At 34.1% G+C, this 16,900-nt stretch overlaps 1 pseudogene; it reads right to left on the minus strand.

The window, feature by feature from the left end:
• Positions 1-8,874: 8,874 nt before the first annotated feature.
• On the minus strand, positions 8,875-13,480 carry LOC107858141 (annotated as a pseudogene).
• Between the last annotated feature and the right edge of the window lie 3,420 nt (positions 13,481-16,900).

Consider the following 16,900-nt stretch of genomic DNA (forward strand, 5'->3'; position numbering starts at 1 on the left):
CTTCTTGTTTATGTGCGTTGTTATATCCCTGACTCTAGAGCAAAGTAATTGCAGCCAGACTGGAGTATATGTAGTGGTTCACCGCCTTAGAGTGATGGCTTAAGTCTAAGGGGGAGATGATAGAACCAGTAGCTGGGTCAGACCTTAAGACTCTAGTAGATATACCAGTGAGGTGTGGAATAGCTTTGAGATAGATTTATGCTTAACCCAAATGTCATTTCAGTAATTTTAGTTGTCCTAATACTTGCTCATGTTTTATGTTTCTGCTCCATGATCTTAATTCGTGTTCATGCATATGATAGAGAATTATGTACTGTCCTAGTTCCTAAAATGAGGAGTTCTGGTTCATTCGGTAGGCGGGATCACATCCCATAAATGTTGAACTCCAAATTCAGGCCATGCGACTCGTGACTTAAGTACTCGAGCAATGCTTTTAGTGACCCAACAAGTCCAGATTTATATCATGCATGTCCTTGAGCTAGACCACTTTGATAAGTTTATTATGTTAAAGTCCTCAAGCCTCAGTTGAGTGCCAAGTTATGTACAATGTCCCTTCATGCTCCAGGTCCTCATGTTCTAACTTTTCAGCGACCTCTTCCTTAGAGCACGATAGACACAATTAATAGTTGTGCCGATAGGAGAGATTAAATGTTTCATGTTAGGGAAGATAGTCTTATGTAAATGTTGATTCGTGGGTCTCTCCCATCCAAGAAGCTCAGGAACCCTTTTTTAAACTTTAAAAGATCTTATTTTTATGAGTTTTCATGATTCATGTGAGTTGAAATTGTTGTTCATGTTATGATTGAGTTGTGATTCATGTTTGTTTATAAGGTTATCAAGTTTTGACCCTAGTATGTGATGTTTATATGATGTTCATGATAAATCCTTTTCAAGTTGCTTGCTAAGTGATATGTTCATTTCATTTAAGTGTAGAAATGGTTGAATAAGCAAAGCATGCCCTCTATGTTCGATAAAATGCTCATGTGAAGGACTTAGAGCCATTATGGCATGTTGACTAGAAAACCCACAATTGTGTGCAAGCTCATGCATGCCAAGTGTTTGTTGAAAGGCCTTAGTGAGTGAATTGTGATATGATAGCATGAAATTCCTTAATTATGTGCTCTTTGATACATTCTAACTGTTTGATTATGAACTGTGACATGATAGCATAAAGTTTCCCCAATTATGTGTTCTCCGATACATGCCAAGACTTAAATACATGATAAGTGTTTGATACAAGGCCTTGTTGAATGGAATATGAGCCAATAGCATGTCCCCCTATGTTATCGCGTGTTTATGATTTCTAGATGCTTGAAGAGATGTTTTAGTAATTGTGATAGTGAATGAATATCCATGGTCATGAATGGTTATGTTTTACTCTGATGTTATCGAGTCCTGAGGGTATATATACCTGACAATTTAGCTGTTGTCAAGAGCCCATGTTAGTTTTTGCGATAATCTCAGTTGATCCATGATTCTCAGAACTCTATGAGTTATAGAACTCAAAACTCCCAGACAATACAAAACTTGAGTAATCTCAGTAATCTCAGTATTTTTAGCACTCTAGCCTCGGTTATGTACTCTGCTCAGATCTAGTAGCATACAAGTGTTCAGTGCAAACCTCAGTAGTATTCGAGTACCCTGTTCAGAGCTCAGTATCCTTCAGGAAGATGACGAAATTTAGTATTATTCCGTTAGATAATTGAACCAAGCGAATTCATCTATTCATACGAGTAGACAGTTAATCAGCTTCAGTACCGTCACTTCCCGAGATCACTCGCTAGAGAGGACTGATCTCAACCTCAGTACTCAGTTATCTATATTGGGAGATTCAGTTATTCAATATCAGTGTTATAAGATCTCAAAATCACCCGTCAGATAGGCTTGATCTCAGATTCAGTCGAGCATCTTTATTATCTTAAGATCACCCGTTAGATAGGCTTGATCTCAGTTTAGGGTTTAGTTGATTATCTTCTTTGGCAGATTCAGAGATCCTCCGCTAAATAGTTCTGGTCTCATACATAATCATTTCTTATCATTGATAGTAGGTTTAGGGATCATCCGTTAGGGAGGTTTGATCCTAGATTTAGTTAGTTGATAATCGCAAGCGCTGAATGCAACATGAGCTAGCTCTTCATTATAAGACTAAGGCAAGTTAACCCAAATTCAGGCGAAGATAACCCCCCCCCCCCCCCACTTAATTCAGCTCTTCTCGAATCTGAGATTCAGTTACATAGTTATTCTTATCATGAATATATATATTCATCAAGTGTGCCGGGTTTAGAAAGGTATAGATTCAGTTTGACGAGTATTTTAGCAGTGCATCCTTATTTTTTTCTGTATTCTTAGCCTATAAAGTGACATTTGATGTCAAATACTCCCAAGGAAAAGATATTGCAAGACCCCGCAAAAGTCCCCTCATAGTCCGAGCCTTAAAGCGTGACAAGTGAAGTGTAATTTCGGCCTTAGAGGATTGAGAAGTGACTTCCTAAGTGATTAGTGTCTTAACCTTGTTGAATTGTCCTAAGAATTACTTCCTATAATGTGGGAAATTGAGTTATCTTTTGAACGATACCCTTCTTGTAAAAATCTGATGTCAAATTAGAAAGATATGGCTTTTTCTAGAAAATAGTGAAGTCGCCCAGGTGCGACGGAAGGGTTCGATGGACCGTTGAACGGTCGACGGACCATTGCACCCTACCGTTACAAGGAGACAGGGAATAGACTCACTGGCCAAGTGCGACGAAGAGGGTCGATGGACCGTCGAACCTTCAATGGACTGTCGCACCCTACCGTCGCGATAAGGTAGATAGACCCAGTTCTGTCTAGGTGCGATGGTCAGGACTGATGGACCGTCGGGACTCCGACGGATCATCTCATCCCACTATCACAGTCAAGGTAGAATCTCATCTTTTGGACGACATCCGACGGCCAGGATTGACGGACTGTCAGACCCCCGATGGACCATCACACCCAGCCATCGCAGGTCCCGTGCATTATTTTTACCTCATTTTAAAAAAGTCTTTTTGGTATATTTTTCTCTTTTAAACCCTCCTATATATTATATGCGAAGCATCTGGCCTCATTTCTCATCTCAAACATAAGAAAGCTAGGGTTTCCCCGTCCAAATCAAATCAAAACCCTTTTTCAACAAATTCAAGAGCTCACCATGGATTCTTCAAATTGAGTTGAGATTTAAGTTCTCCAGGTCAAGATTTGCAAGAACCCTCTCTCTTAAGGATAAGAATTAGAGTTTGTAGTAAGCTTGTTTATCCAATTTCATAATTCAAGGTATGTGGGGTTTTGAACCAGGGAAACCCTTTTACCTTTGTGTCCAAAGGCTTATTTAAATCATGATTTTCCTGAAATCTATGTGGTTTTACATGAGTTTGAACTAGGGTTTTTCACCTATTATTATTGATTGCAATACTTTGATGTTTTCCATGAATTGAGAGTCAAATGGCATAATTTCTGCATGTTTTCTTGAGAAATTACAACTGGGTATATACCCCATGATTTTAATCCTTGAGAAGCTAATATTTGCCATGTTTGAGATATTTAAGCATATGAGTATATTGTGATTTTAAGATAAATTTTTGTAACTCTAGATTTCAACATTAGATATGTATATATATGCTATCTATTGTGCTTTTGATGAGTTCTAACTTGAGATTGAATTATGGGTTAGTAAGCCCCACTTGATACTTGTAATTTTATGAAATCTTATGCTATAAGCACCCATGATTTGAATATTTTGAGATTATTGATAAATGATTTGACCTAACGGTCATAGAGCTTTGAAATCCATTTCCTACATAAGATTTCATATTTGATTATTGGGTTCGTAGAGAACCATGAGATTATTTCTAAAAGTGAATTTTTATGAGATGAGTGTAGATAATCTAAAGGGAGTAGTATGTTGGGCATGAGGTCGAGTTTATGATTATTGGGCCAAAGGCTGAGTCAATATTGGGCCCAAGGCTGAGTTGATATTGGGCCCAAGGCCGAGTTTGTTTAGTGATCACTAGACCTAGGTTATACTCACTGGCAAAGAGTATGATGCTCCTCCCCAGCATGGGGTCTCTTTCTTAGGAGGACAAAACGTTGGACTCCATGTAGCTCGCATGATTATGTCGGTTATGAGAACCTTCATTGCCGTTTAAACTTCAAGATCAGTTACTTCCTCGGAAACTAAAGTATTTTCCCTCCCTATAATCTATTTTCCAAATGGTAAAGTTGCAAAGTGTTTCCTTAACTAAAGTATTTTCTTGATATGAGTTATTTACCTAAATGGAAGTATTCTCCCTTGGTATGGTATTTTCCATAAAGCTTTGAGATAAGTGATTTCCCTAAACTAGAGTATCTTCTCTTTGAGATTAAATAATTTCCCTAAATCTTAAAATGAGATATTTTTTTAAAGTGAAAGAAATGCCTTCAAGTATGTTTCAAAGGTATATAACTCCGCATTCAAAGTATTTGAGTTCAAAAGAGTTATGAGATCTTGAGCATTAAAGAAGTTTTACCCTCCATGAGATATATGCATAAGTTAAAAGTATCGTTGAAGCTCCTTGAGCCTTTGAGTATTGAGAATGAGATAAGATTTCTGATTTTAACGTTGAAGTATGATAACTCACGAGATTTGTGTTACATGTCTCATCTTGCATGATTTATGAGCTTTACATTTTATACTTGTTCAAGCCATATGAGTCATCCCATATTGCATGCATGATTTGATTGATGAAGATTGATACTATTTTATATATATGCATTCACCCCCATATACTCAGTACATTCCCAAGTGTTGATCCACATAAACGTCTATGTGCTATATTGTCTCATAATGTAGGTATAAGTTGTAGCGCATGTACCTTATCCAATCAGTTTGCAGCTTCCAATCAGCAGGCAATGGCTCCTTTTGATTCAAGGGCTCGAGTCAGTGATACAGTTGAAACATGTTGTATTTTCTTTATTCAGTCGTATTGAGTTGGGGTGGTTGGGAGTCATGACCCAGCTACCAATAGATAGTACTAGTAGAGGCTTCATAGATAGTCAGTAGGAGATGATGTATTGAGTTTCAATTGTATTGTAAAATCAGAGTTGTAACCATGTGACTTCAGTTTTGTATTGAGCAAATTCATAATAGAGTTATCTTACGCCTTATTCTTCCAGATTTATGCTTTCTATTTAGTTGCTTAGGAGTTATACCAATAAAAGGGTTAGCTTGGGGTCACGTGTGACCCTAAGAACCGTGTGACGTACCGGGAGGTGATTTTGGGTTGTTACAATATGAATTTATTGGTTTGCCATAATATCAAACTTAAATGTTCGTTCTTGTTAAACATGTACCTTGATTCCCTTAAATAAATACATAATAGTTACACTAATGGCACTGGACTTAATTTCATTTTTTGTTGTTCTCATGTTAAGTATTTTACATTTGTTCCTCTGTGGAATTTTAGCACATTAATAATTCAAAGTTAAGAATATGTTGCTGTATTATGCTTTATAGGAGAGTTGCAGTAACATAAGCATATCTTCTTATCACATGAAACATAATATGCAAACTCAATATGTAGCACAATAAATGTTTTATAATAAGGACTGAAAGTTTATTGATTGATTCTTATACTTTGCATTTTTATGTAGCCAAGTGATGTGGCTAATAGACCCATTTCGCCCATGGATGCAAGGAGATCATGTAATGATAATGATCCTAATGAAATGCTTCGATTTCATTGCATTTGTCTTGAATATTCAATTATGATGATGTAATTGTGTGGTTGGAGTAAATCTTAGAATATTGAAGGTTTTGTGTTTAAATTTGATTTTGTAATTTGAAGATACTAGTTAAAGATGAAAATTTGGAGTTTGAAGATGTTAATGTTGAAAATTTAATTTCAAAGTTTAACGTTTAATGTATTTTTAATATGCTTGTCAATTACAATCTTCAATTACTCTATTGTATTAATGATATATGAATTGAACAAATATTGGGTTGTAGGTTATGCCTAAAGGAGCAATTAAATTTGACCTAAAATTAGAATCTATAATTAGTTATTGAAAATTGATGGGCCTTACTAAATTTAAAAAAAAATAATTGCGGAGGTTTTAACCCCTAGGGGTTTTGGAAACCCCCTCAATTATATTTTGCGGGGGTTTTAAACCCCCGCAAACCGCAAAATTAACCCCCGCAATTTGATACCTTCTTTTTGTAGTGATTGATGATCACTTGCATTTCTTGCACTTGAGAGACGACATTCTTACTGTCTATCATGTTAAATTCAATAAATTTTGCAACAATGAACTTTTTAGTTCCAACATCCTCAATTTTATATTTTCATTCCAAAGCATTCCACAATTCTTCCAAGGTTTTCATACCACTGTACACATTGTACAGATCGTCTAGGAGACTACTCAATGTATAATTCTTACATAAGAAGTTTGAGTGTTTCTATGCCTTCATTACCATAAAATGTTCGTTGTTTGGTATCTCTTCGGGCAATTCTAGAACATTTTAAGATATGAACCTTTGAAGACTTAGAGTCGTCAAATAGAAGAACATCTTTTGCCGTCAATGTTTGAAATTCCCATCCGAAAACTTTTAGGGCTTTTTCGCTGGTGCCATAAAAGGCGCAACACTCGTACCACTTGTCATAGAAATAGTTGTTGCTGCTACACTTTTCATTCCATCATTTGCATGATTTTCAATAGTTTTTTTTATTATAACAAAAAGACGACTAATTTAGTATGTCAGAATACTAACTATAAAGTTTTAAAAAAATTAAACACCAATTTGTTTCTAGTTTAATGATCAAGATTTTTATGTTCTTCTAATTGTCAACTGACTGAACTTTAACTCGTGATGAAATTTTTATATCTTCAAATAACTATTAAGTTCAAACAGAGTAGAAAGCCAAAAGCTATAATCTTTAGAAACACAAAAATACAAAGAGTTCAATGAATTGGTGAAGGTTTTTATATTCTTCAAATCGAATTTTCACACTGATTTTTCGATAATGTTTTTATATTCTTCCAAACAGGAGAGTATAAAATCACAAGAATTTAGTCTCCACAAAATCAGTCTCAATATTGATTACAAAAGCACATTCTTTATAAATGGTGAATTTTTTTTCTTTCCACCAAACAAGCACAAAAATAAATATTTTTTTCAATAAATTCCTTAAGATTGTTACTTTCGAGTACAAAATTTGTATATTTCACTACGAACTTCAACACTAAGTTCAAGAACTATTTCAGGAGCAACAATGAAGTTCCAACAACTTCAAATGGATAATCAAATGAACTATCAAAATGAAGTGTTTATCAACTTTAAGAAGTAAAGATGAAGCAGAAAAATTTAGAATCAAGTCCACTGACTTCACGGTGTATCCTTAAGAAATTTATTCCCCTCAAGTATCCGAGCTTAATGGAATCTTTTCTCTCAGGATAAAATTATTCATTTTCTAAAAATAACGGTACCTCAATTTTTTGAAAACTTCGAACTCACTCAACAATTTGATGATCACACAAGAGTTTTTAGAAGAAGAAGATTGTTTTTTAACTCAAAATCATGTCTTTACCTGAAATGAAATTCAGATATTTATAGTTATCAAGGTGTTGCTTCATGAAGAGAAGCAATGATTCAAAAAGGTGCATCCCTTAATAAAGGTGAAACTCTTCGAACAAGGTCCAACTATTCGGATGTCACAACCCATTGAAAAGATCATAACCATTCAAACCGAAAAGGTATCTATTCAAATTGCATTATTTCTCTTGATATTTTTTCGAAAAAAACACCTATTCATTTTTTGATTCACACCTCTTACAAACCTAACACCAACAACAATCTAGAAAACGTTTTAAACGAGCTTAGGGGCAGGTATGCTCAAGGTTACCCTTTATTATTTAAAAAAAAAAAAAACCCTCAGCTCGTTGGCTTTAGTGAATTTGGGGTTAAATTCCCACAGTGGTAAGTTGTGATTTTTATACCCTTTCGAGCCAGGAAGATTTTTCATCTAAAAACCATGCATGTGTGCCTTGCCTTCATTATTGTGTTGTCAAGCTACAGTAGCGAAATTGGAGCAACTCTTGGAGGGAGTTCTTCGAAACTATTTCAGTACTTTAAGAAAATTAGTTAAAATTTTAAATTCTCGAAAAGCATAAATAACCCAATTAACACTACCTTATGAATCGTGTAACAGCTCAATCTATCATAAAGAGAAAAATAAAAGAAAGAAAGTGAAACTAATTTAAAAGAAGGAAAGTTAAATATTACTTAATACATGCATATTCTTAAATAAGGTAAGGTTGTGTACAATAAACACATATCTTTTGGCCTTTGTGTGAGCTCCATGAATAACATAAACTTTAGTGCATCGGCCTATTTTACATATATATATATATATATATTCCTAAAGGTTTAGCTAACTCCTAACTAATATAACCAAATACTACAAACTAAAACTCCTAACTACTATAACCAAATACTACAAACTAAAAGAAGGTATAATAAAAAAATCTAAATCTTTGGGGGGAATTTGGGGTGGACATGCGTAGATAGTGGTAAGGGGAATATAGAAGATGCGGGGGCAATTTTTTTTTGTTTTTAATTATATTACATTTGGGGATCAGGGAAGAGGAAGAGGGAAATAGAACAATGAGAATTACATCCACACCTATTGTGCGGATAGCTTCTATCTATATATAAAGTATCACTAAATTGTAGATGTTGGTGCATTATATTTTTATGTGCGAAACCATTTTTTCCCTTGATATTTCCTCAGGTCTTGTTACTTTTGGACGGTGACGTTGATCATATTAGACATGCTGCATTTTCTTGATTGATTCCTTTCTCCAAAAGGAAAGGAAGAGGTACTATGAAGGGATTCCATGGCAAGGTGATGGAATTTGGATGCCAGACTAGCCAGCATTTGCATTTACACGTTGAGAAGTAATTGGTGCATTGCTTACATGCTTCAAATTTATGTCGGTGCGTCGAACATTTTGACAAGGGAGTCGTGAACTGCACATAAGTTGAACTGGTATGGCACTGATTGTTGTTGCCCTTATGTTCTGGTAAATTACATCACTTATTTTTACTTGTGATGGCTGCGAAATTCAACCCATGGTGAATCAGCACTACTCAAATGCTGGTTATAAAAATGAAACCATTAGTTAAATGGACAGACCTCGGTTGTTTTGTCACCATAACTCTGGTCTATGATGATTGGATTTTTTACATTTTCCATAACAATATCGCTGAACATCCCTAATGCTCTGTTGGGATTAGCTCCTGCATAAGTTTTGATTCGGATACCATTTGTTGTGCCTCTCAATGTGCAATTCTTCACGATGAATCCTCGAACTTCCAATTCACCAGGCAATTTACCAATACTACCTATACTGTGTTTTCAATCAGCACAAACAACAAAACAGTGTGAGTAAAGTGAACGTAACTTAGTTATCGAGTGAAACTTGCTGTAGGCATTGAGAGCCTCCACTATCAATGAGTAGATTGATGCATGTTCTCAGTGATAAATTGACAAAGAATTTAAATCGAAAAAGCAGTTTAGTAATCCCGCGATGTTCTCAATCTATTTTGTATTTATAGCATTTTGGCTTTGAACATCAGTAGGTACCTAATGCCATGGCCAGGGCCGCTTGTGACCTTGTTAATGGTGACATTGTTTGATCCTTGTCCGATTGAAACGCAATCATCCCCAGTCCTAATGACACTCCTGGAGAGTTTCATGTTGTTGGACCTGCTTATGTGTATTCCGTCAGTGTTTGGGCTTTGATCTGGAGCATCAATGGTAAGCCCATGGAACCTTACCAAAAACCTTACCAAATAGCTATTAGTAATATGTAAATGAAATCCCATGCTATTTACGAATTTCAACCTCATTATTTTTCCGTTCTTTATACCGTCGAAGTGCAACGTCTACAAAACAAAAACCCAAAAAAGAGAATCATGAAGTATTACTAATCCATAATCTCAGATAAATAAAAAGAAACTGACAAAATGAAATAGAAAAAAAAATAAAGAGATCAGATACTCTCTTCCCAATTTATATGAGATCAGTGTTTGACTATGGCTTTTTTCTAAAAAAGAAGAAAAAGAAAATAGGGTAATATAAACTTCTGGAATATTTAGTCTAAAGGACGTCATAAACATTTTTCTAACTAAGTCATTTCATAAAGAATAAAATCAACAGTTTCAAATTAAATTATTTCAAAATGAAACAGATAACATTACTTTTGTAGAAAAACTGAAAATGATATAGTGGTATAACCACATATAATTTGGAACAGAGGAAACATTAAGTTGCAATCTAGCTAGATTCACCAACAATTCACTTGCGTGCATGGGCGGATGGAGCATACTGTATATTTTATTTTTTTCGCAAGAAGCATTTATATAAGTAAAACCACAAAAATTCTACAAAATATCAAATTATGAATCCAAATTAAGAAATTTTGAATTTATCAGAGTTTAAATCATGAACCGCTTGAAATTATATGGCACTACATACTTTTTTTTTTTTTTTAAATATTCCTGTATGTTATGGGTCCGCCCATCCGAAACTAAAAGAGAAATTGATTGATGCATACACTACCTCTATCCTAATTTATATAAATTAATTTCACTTGACGCAAATTTTAACATAGAAAGAATAATTTTTAAAATTTGTAGTATAAAATAAGTCATACATAAGTATAAATAATTTCATTAATGGCAAAATAGACATTTTAAGGTTAAAATTGTTACTAAAACAATTCATTCTTTTTAAAATAGTTAACCTTTATTAACTTGATCCTTCTCATAAGAAAAAAATTATTAAGGATTTATTTTACCAAATTAGTCTTATTAATTGTGCTTTAAAAATATAAATTTGAATATATACATTTTGTTTTGTCATTTAATGATAAATGTAGTATTGAAATAACATAATAATATTTTTTTAATTTTGTAAAAGAAAAAACTAATTTGAAATAAAATACTTTTAGAAAGAGAGCGAACTAAAAATATGTTATTCGTTTTGCGTTAACATAAATTGAGAGAAAAAAGTAATATGATATGATGATGAACTTACGGCAGGGAGGTGGACACAACTAGGATTATTATCGAATGAGATCCAAGCAAAGTTTGAATATTCAGAAACATCAGGCACTGCCTTTAAGGTTCCTGTAATGTCAAGTATTACAGGATGTGTGCCTTTGCATGGTCCTGCAAATACGGTCTCTCCAAGTGTATATACTCCTGGAGGGACAAATACTCTTGCATTCCCATTGAAATCACAAGCAGCACGCCATGTCCTCATAAATGCCTGCTTTCACACTATCAATTAAGACCACACTGAAAGACAATTCATCTATATATAAGTTGACTAGTGTTTGGTTAAGCTGAGAACAGTTCATCTATACATAAGTTGATTAGTTTTGGTTAAGGAACCATGGGAAGTGTCCGTGCACTAGGGCAGAGCCCAAGGGCAGACCCACATGAAGTCAAGGGGGTTCATTCGAACCTCCTCTCTCAAAAAATTATGCTATGTATATAGGGCCGAATTTATAGTTTACGTGTATATATATATATATATATATATATATATATATATATATAATATTAAATATTGAACCTCCTCCACACAACAATATTGAGTAGTGCAGTGGTTAAGGGGTGTCAAATTTTCTCATAAGATCCAAGTATGAATCTTGTTTGATGGATTAATCTATCATGTCATTTTTGCTTCAGGCAATCTTTATTGTCTACTACTCCATATTGATATAACCTATTAATTTATGAGTTTCTAAAAAATATTAAATTAATATATAATAGTAACTTAAGCAATAATTTGATTTCAAAATAAATAATATAATATAATTGATAAAATTTTTAATAAAAAAATATTGAATCTTAGACCACTCATATATGATGCAATCCGTTCATATAAAATACGACCCATTAATTTTCCAAATCTATAAAATGCTACTTTTTTTGAATACCCTTAACGAAAATTTTGCGGGCGAAGCCTGTATAGTGGTTACGGATTTGGAAGAATCCAATAATTTTGACTCATATCTTTTTATTTATATTAAAAAGTTCATTCAAAATTTATGCACATAATCTGTTTAGAGTCCAACAAGCAAGAAAATGAATTATATGATTAGAGTCCATAAATTAAAAATTCTGCATTCCGTTCCATCCGCGCACATGTGATTCCATTTAACATGAGTGCGTACATAAATGAAGAATCCGCTTAACAATGACGTACATATTTAATAATTAAACACGAACCACGATAACAAAAAATCCATACTCTAAAGCCATACTTAAGTTTGGTAAAATCTTAATTGTATCCGTAATTACACCAAATTAACTTAATTTATCATGGTTAAGTGATTTAGTGAAGTGAAATATATGTTAATTAAGAATGGTAAATAAAATGAATTCTATATTGAGTAAAAAGTGAACACTACATTCAAAAAAATGAAATGCATATATTAGCTTGATATAAACACCGGAAGTGGGTAAGTTTTTACCAGTTAGAAACATAGAAGGTCGAAAATTTCGTGGGAGACCGTTCTTTCTCTATTATCCTTCACAAATAATCTAGGAAGAAGACAGTTGTTTTGATCTTTTTCATTTTGCTCAGGAAAATTACGATTTAGAAAAAGAAAAGTCCTATTTAAATGAGACAATTCTTGTTTAATTTAAATGACACATATTATGTTATTCGTTTTCTCCTTTCAATCATATATTTTTTTAAATTTTTGGTTGTTTTTAGTGGATGACCTAATTATTTCTTTCAAGGATATCAATACAATGGCATCAAACAAAGAACTACATATATAGGTCAAAGATACCATCCCATTAGATTATACATTTATAGATTTATGTTATAGAGGAATATAAATCATCTTGCCAGAACATAAGAAACATTACATATGATCTTCATAACATAATTCACCACCTATAACCCATATCCCTAACCAACGTAAGTTTATTGTGCATGTAAGAAATGTAATTGGATAAATGATCGTATAATGTCTTTTAGATTTTTTTTATAATTTGTGGAGAATATTCGAACTAAGCAAAGGGAGGTTAATTAGTTAGCAGTGTGCTTATAAGTTCTGAGTTAGGTTTGGCACCAAAATTCAAGACATTAAAAATGGTTTGATCAGCTTGAGGAAGAAAGGAAGTTGCATTGCATTTGCAGGTAACCACAGCTAACAACACAAGAATGAGGGTTAAAGATGATCCACTAATTGCCATTGCCATTCTTTTACATCCCCTGAACCTTTTCTTTCTTTCTTTTTTCTTTTTTTTTTCCCTTGTTACCTTAGAGGTAAAAGAGAGTTTTAGATATCACATATATAAAGCAACTTTAGCTCTTACCCAGGATTTTTTTGAAGGTATAAGAGCGCTCTCTCTCTCTGCTTGGATTCTTCTTCCTTGTGATTTTATTAGTAAATAAGGAAATTCCTCCGATAAATGCTCTAACAAATTAAAGTTTTGTCAAACTTCGAGGACACTGTTGCTTCGTTGCTTGGCTCCTTTAGTTTAGTTGTGATATTTACATGCGGTCATTTGATATGTTTACTTAATTCGATAAATTGCTTGACCTGAATTAGCGGCTGCTTCTTATTTTTTCCTTTATGCCTAAATATAGTACTATAGTACTAACCGTAAATAATTTTCTCTCTCGAAGATCTTACATTTTATGAGGAGCAAGCCTTTTAGCTTCATTCTTCTCCATCTTTAATAATTCTCTCTTGACAAGCACCATGCTCATGGGCGGATGTAGCCCTTCTGACACGAGTTCATCTGAACTCATAATTATATATGTTTGTTCGTGACTTAAGAGCATGCGTTGCGTTCTTAGCTTTGGATTAGTAGTAAATCTAAGCAAAAATGTAAATAACAAATAACAGAGGCCAAACAAATTGAAAGAGCAAGGAAACAGGAGAAAATTTGATTATGCGAATCGAGTAGCTAATCCTCACTAGCACAGATGAAGCGAGACCGAGCTCAAGTACGGCGACGAGGAAACAGATGCTTAAAAACCAAGCTAAAGATATTTTGTTTCTTAAGGATGAACAAAATCAGATGCCTTTACAATGGAAAGGGGGTGCCTATTGATGTGCTATTGAAATATAGCACTTTCGACGTTTAAAACAATGAAAATATGTAAGTTTCTTAGGTTGTTTTGTTAGATATGATATGTTTTGGGTATGTTTTGCAGGTAACTAGGTTTTGAATGCTAAGTTCAAGAAAAAGATGAAAAAAGAAGTTTTTGGCTACTTACTTGATCATTTTTGGGAATTTGTCGCACTTACAAGATGTACCTGACCAAAGCATGTGCTGAAACTTAAAGTTCGGAAGCTTGGTTGTAAGAATTGAAAGCCCTGACACTTACCTATGTTTCTATGTGGACCGCGTGTAGCACTTGTGGTCTGTATGTGACTAAGGAAAAGTACTAGAATTGAAGATCCAGAGAGTGAAAAGTCTGAAGAAGAACTTCTAGAACTTACCTATGTCTACACGTGGACCACATGTGGGTTGACATCAAACTAGTGCTTGTTCATGCACCCACACGCAGGCCGCATGTAGACATGGGTAAGTGGCCACCAACTTTTTTTCTCCTTTTTCATTCGGGCTTTAATTTTTACGATTTTCTCATGTACTATAAATACCTTATATGTATTTTTTATTAAATATTACGCTGTCTTAATACTTACAAACATATTTTGATTCTAAGATCCAATTTTGGTCTTGGAATTCTATTGTTTTGATTTCAATTGATTGATTCGGTTAAAGTTTTGGGCTTTCTAGTTGTGATTATTGTGATTACATCTTATGCTTTCAATTATTAATGTTGTTGATTACTTCACAAGCATAAGCAGCTAAAAACCCTTATCTAGGGTTATGGAAACCCTGGTGAACTGACAAAGTAGAGGAAGTGCTATATTGTTCTAACCAGATACCCATACATGTATCGTATTATCTTTACTTTAATAAATGTCTTAGCAGTTACAAACGTTAAGATCCCGCCTAGATTATTGCTACTTACTCCAAAAGAGGAGTAGTGACTAAGAAAAAAATAATTACAATAGTAATTTGAAGTTTAACTATCGTTCCACAGTACTAAATGTTATCTAAGTAAGATGGTTAGCTGTCATTAATAACTAGAGACTCAAAAGTTAATAGTTAACTGGGATCTAGGATAAGGGTTAGTAAGGCGACATCCTGAGACTCAAAAAGTAAAGGGTGAAATCTGTCAGCTAGTCCAAAAGACTGTTGGTGGTACATAACTAATCGGATTATGCATGCAAGGTAACAGGCTGGTTCAATAAAGCACGATAAGCCTACGGAGTTAGAAGCCAAGAGGAACACAATCCTAGTGTTCACCAATGACTGATTACAACCAAAATTGATACTAGCTACTTGTTTGATATTTATACAACAATACACCATTTAGTTTTCGAGTTTTACCCGTTGATTATAGAAGCTAAGAGCCGTAATTCCACGTATTCCATTGGATTTTGACCCTAACCTTTTTTGGGTTACTATATTTAATAGCGGCCGCATAATCTTCAGATTGAAGGTGTAGTTTGGGTATTATCACCTATTTATAGGGTATAGAGGTTGTGTTATAACGAAAAAGATAATGTTATTCCTTGAGCCCATAGTACTGCCTAATGACCTTTGGCCACTTGTCATTGTATCAATGAGGGATGTCCACCCAGTACTACATGTCTGACATGGTCCAACCAAGTGTCACCTGTGTACCTACGTGGCCTGATGCATCATCCTCTTTGTCAACCCTTTGTATATGGCCACTACTATTTTTTCTCTCACGTTACTTATAATTCTTGCTGATTGGCAATTCGTTGTGCTGAAGACACTCGAAAGACAATCCTTTTATGGGTAGTCCAGTCTCTTTACAAGATATTTTACCCTACAAAGATAGTCCCTTCATCCTACATACACAACATTATTGTGGTCGGGGTTGGAAAGAGTATATTCCAGAGATGTCGTTATGACCAATTGAGACACTCCTAATAATGAAGACCTTTCATCTTGCCATAATGTTTCTTTATGAGAAATGAATCACGTTTCTTTTAATACGTATTAAATTGATCCCAGGACTGTGTCACAAAATCTTGAAATATAGGGGGTCAATACAGATATACTAGTATGCAGTGCAATCCAAAATAATGAATTTATACATATATAACATAGGTGAGAGCAAGTCATAAAAAATTATGCATGAAATATTTTAAAATACATGGTCCATCTCAAATGATCTTAAAACAATCTTGTCAATGCAATCTCTTTCTTTGTATTACTTATGAACTAGGTGGTACACCCTACATTTCTGAAAGTATCCCACGGGCTATATGAGATACGCCCTTGACTCAGAGGATAAGCCCCCAACCCAAGTTTGTCACAAGAGTTAGAGTTTTCTATTCTGATTTTGATACGCCACAGAGCACTAGGCCAGCTATAATAATAATATACCCGTATCAACAAAACACAATTTTAGACAACGAATCAAGTGACCCGTGCCTACTTCGGAGAACCACCTAATTTTCTTAGTGCCTATTTTTATCCTGTTCTAAACATGCATCTTTCTGAATTCAAAATATGAAATCTGAATGAAAATCTGTATTTTATTTTGACTTTTACCAAGGTTTTATTTGATTTGGTATCGTCATACCAAGACTTGCAAGTCATATCATTCAAAACACTGTTCAGACCACCAAAACAAGTAAATAGTATAAGGGAATACATATTTCAAAACATAATTCAAAACTATGCAAAAATTCCCATCCTTTTAAACAACTTCAAATAAGGGGTGGTCAATTTCTTAAACAATCCTGAAGATTTTTTCAATTA

This window comes from Capsicum annuum, chromosome 1, assembly GCF_002878395.1.
Source record: "Capsicum annuum cultivar UCD-10X-F1 chromosome 1, UCD10Xv1.1, whole genome shotgun sequence".
Taxonomy (NCBI): domain Eukaryota; kingdom Viridiplantae; phylum Streptophyta; class Magnoliopsida; order Solanales; family Solanaceae; genus Capsicum; species Capsicum annuum.